Source organism: Phacochoerus africanus, chromosome 9 (genome assembly GCF_016906955.1).
Source record: "Phacochoerus africanus isolate WHEZ1 chromosome 9, ROS_Pafr_v1, whole genome shotgun sequence".
NCBI lineage: Eukaryota > Metazoa > Chordata > Mammalia > Artiodactyla > Suidae > Phacochoerus > Phacochoerus africanus.
The window spans coordinates 81818395-81822037 of record NC_062552.1 but is presented as its reverse complement, the minus strand read 5'-3'; the positions used below and the strand labels follow the sequence as shown (position 1 = coordinate 81822037).

The 3643-nt window shown below is 39.0% G+C and overlaps 1 pseudogene; it reads left to right on the top strand.

Moving 5' to 3' along the window:
- Positions 1 to 2506: 2506 nt before the first annotated feature.
- LOC125135015 (olfactory receptor 4F3/4F16/4F29-like) lies at positions 2507 to 3390 on the top strand (annotated as a pseudogene).
- Positions 3391 to 3643: the final 253 nt, after the last annotated feature.

Genomic DNA, 3643 nt, shown 5'->3' with positions numbered 1-3643 from the left:
TTAACTCTTTTGTAATAGTCACATATCAGGTCTTTATATGAGTGTGTTGGTGACAAATATAGAAATAGCTTAGGGATATTGGTGTATAATGTTGAAGTCCCCAAGGTCAGTATTGAATAAACATCTCTGGTGAAGGATCAGTTGTAAATAAATCAATTAATTGCTACCTTGTACAACAGAAACAACTTCAGTTGAGCTTAATAAAGAAGAATCAATACGCATGAGAGGAAAGAGAACATGCAGTCAGAAACTGAAATTACTTTTTTTCCTTTAATCCATTGCTATCCAAGATTGAGACCCAAGAAAGGGAATTAGAAAAGTTAGGAGGCAGTATTTTAAGTGGAAATGGAATTTGACTTGGTTTAGTTCTGGGCTTTATTTCATCTCCTGATGTGAAGACAGAGCCCCTTTCTTTCCCCCGTTAATAAGAGAGCACTGCGAGCAGAGTCTCTATGGGAAGCAAAAGGAGTTCATGTGGGCCAGGACAATGGCAGTCTGGGAACTCCACCAGGAGCTCTGAGATCAGGCATTATGCAGATTTGCCTTTTCTGACCATGGTTATTTAAATAGGTAGGATGAATTATGACTGTGTTTGAAGCACCTTAAGAAACCCAGATGCTTACGGACACTTGAGGACAAAGCTTCCTTCTCTCTCACTTAGATCAGCCTAGGATGCTGGGAGTAGAATGTGGGGCACTGGAGAGGGACTAAGAGGTGTTAAATAATCAGAACGTCATGAGAAAAGAGCAAAATCTTTTCTGTATACTGGATAAAGACAGTTCTACCTCTTACCAGTCTAACCTGGGGCTTCCCTTCTCATGGTCTCTATTTCCCTTACTGTGAAAAGGAGTTAATATTAGCAACTTTTATGGTTTTTGAACATGTATATAAAGATGTTATTGTGGTGTTTTGCCCAAGATAGCCACTGTTTTTGTTTTGATGTGGGTTGCTATTATATTTTCATAGCTAGCTCGCCAAAACTGCTTCAGACTGGGAGATGTTACCTGATTGTGCCTCATCAATTCTTTAATATCAGATATGAAGCTGTACAGCCAAATAAATTATATCCATATCTCAAAGTGCAGCATAGATCTTAATTTTTTACCTAAGATAGCCCTGATCAGTCAGGCTCATGTGTATTCTTTCTACTTCAAAAATTTTATGATTATACTTCTTATTTGACATTTTTATATAAGTACATTTTTATCATTTTTATTTTTTATGGGCTAAAATGTAAAACCTTAAAGGTAGTGAATAATATTTTGACACTTCCAGAAGTCCACAGTGTCCTGGAACAATGCATTCTGCTAATTAGACATCTAGGAAATGTTTGTTCTATGGATTACTTATGGGTATGGTAAAGGGCAAAATAAATGACATAGAAAATCTATAATAATATTCTAATATGTCATAAGTTATGCAAAAGGAATTAGAGAAGAAGGAGATTAAGATGAAGAGAAGGCTTTCTATTGGATATGGGACATAAAACCAGCTGCAGATGAGGGTAAAGATGGTGGTAGCACTCAAATGTGGAGAATACCATCATTGTGGTGAGGTTCCTTACATCCTGCACTGGCATTCTGTTATAAAATCATAGAAATGTTCAACTTGAAAGGATTACCTAGCATCTCCCACCCCAGTTCCTTATACTTTACTGATAATGTGAATGAATTTGAGCAATGAGTCAAGTGTGGACAGGATGGGAGAAAGAACTTATTCTAGCTTCCCACAGACTCAGGTCTAGGACTTGATCACAAATCTTGTGCTTCCAAATGCAAGGTTCTTTCTGAAATTGTGTGAGCCAAGAAAAGTGATCATGGCATGGACAATGATCTACAAATACCAATCACATAGAATTTGGTTTGCTACATTGCATTAGCTTATCCATGTCTAGCTTCTGCAGCACAAACCTCTTTTCTGGCATGTCCTAATTCCATCATATACTCTCACAGCTTAAGCTATGTGATCACTTTCATTCCAACTGAGCAACAAAAGCTGGAAAATTTGGGGGTTTCTATATTATCTTTTATCTTATGTGAAAGAGGAAAGTGATTTGATAAAACTGTGATAGCAAGGGTAAACATGAGAGAGTATTAATGAGTATTGATAAGACTAATGGCATTGCATGTAGCAGGTCATCAAGGGAGTAAGGAAAGGGAAGGTCACCAAAATTGTCTCAAACTCCATGAGCAGGAATAATCAACTGTGAGAGACAAATGAGTAAGTTATATTCCATTTCCTCTTTCTTTCCTCAGGTTACTCCAAGGCACTCCTATACTGCCTCTTATGGAAACTGAGAGTATTTTAGGGAGTCTGGGGTGTTAGAAGCAGTGTTTTGTGGCAATGAGTTACTGCCTATTTTCTGCAACTGCAATTTAATGGGTTTGTAAGTAAGGCAACGTTTTTTACTTATGCCTTGAAACTCATGCAGAAACTCCCTACAACATTGATGTCTTCTTCACTTTCTTTTTCAGGTAAAATTGTGTCACCTCTGCTTGCAAAGGCAATGGGTGGAGTCAATCACTCTGCTGTGTCTGAGTTTGTGTTCCCGGGACTCTCTAATTCATGGGAAATCCAGCTTCTTCTTTTCCTTTTTTCCTCTGTGTTCTATGTGGTGAGCCTGATAGGAAACCTACTCATTGTGTTCTCTGTGAGCTCTGTACTTTCTGTTGGCCAACCTCTCCTTTCTTGATGTGGAGGTTTGCTTGATTACAGCCACCAAAGTGATTTATGACATTTTCAGAAAACACAAAGCCATCTCTTTATTCATGCTACTGGGGGCACAGAAATGGTACTGCTCATCGCCATGGCCTTTGTCAGATATGTTGCCATATGTAAATCTCTCCACTACCTGACCATAATGAGCCCACGAATGTGCATTTTGATTTTGGCTGCCTCCTGGGCCCTTGGTGTCATCCATTCAGTGGCCCAATTGGCTTCTGTTGTAGACTTGCCCTTCTGTTGTCCCAATGCATTGGACAGCTTTTACTGTGACCTCCCCCAACTCATTAAACTTGCTTGCACAGAGACCTACAGGCTAGAGTTCATGGGCACAGCCTACAGTGGACTCATGTCTGTGGGTTCCTTCTTCATCCTGATTATTTCTATGTCTTCATTCTGGTCACTGTTTGGAAACACTCCTCGGGTGGTTTATCCAAGGTCTTCTCCACTTTGTCAGCTCACGTCACTGTGGTGGTTTTGTTCTTTGGGCCATTAATCTTCTACACCTGGCCCTTCCCCTCATCACAGATGGACAAGTTTTTTGCTATCTTTGGTGCAGTTCTCACTCCTTTTCTGAGTCCAGTCATCTATACACTCAGGAACAAGGAGATGAAGGCGCCAATGAAGAAACTCTGCCATCAGCTTGTGAGTTACAGGAAGATATCTTAAATACTCTAAGATAAAAGACATCAAATCTGCCCTCAATGACAACAGAAAAAAATAATGTCATTGGAATTTTAGATCTCTATTAATTTTATGTGCTCGTTACATTTAGGTATTTATCATGTTGCTGCGCATCTCTAGAACTGTAATTAATAAGGATAAAGAGCTCTAACATTGGGGCTTTCTGTGTTTCCGACCCCATGCTGGACATTTTATGTTAATTATTTTATTTAGTATTCATCATATCTCTGGGTGATTT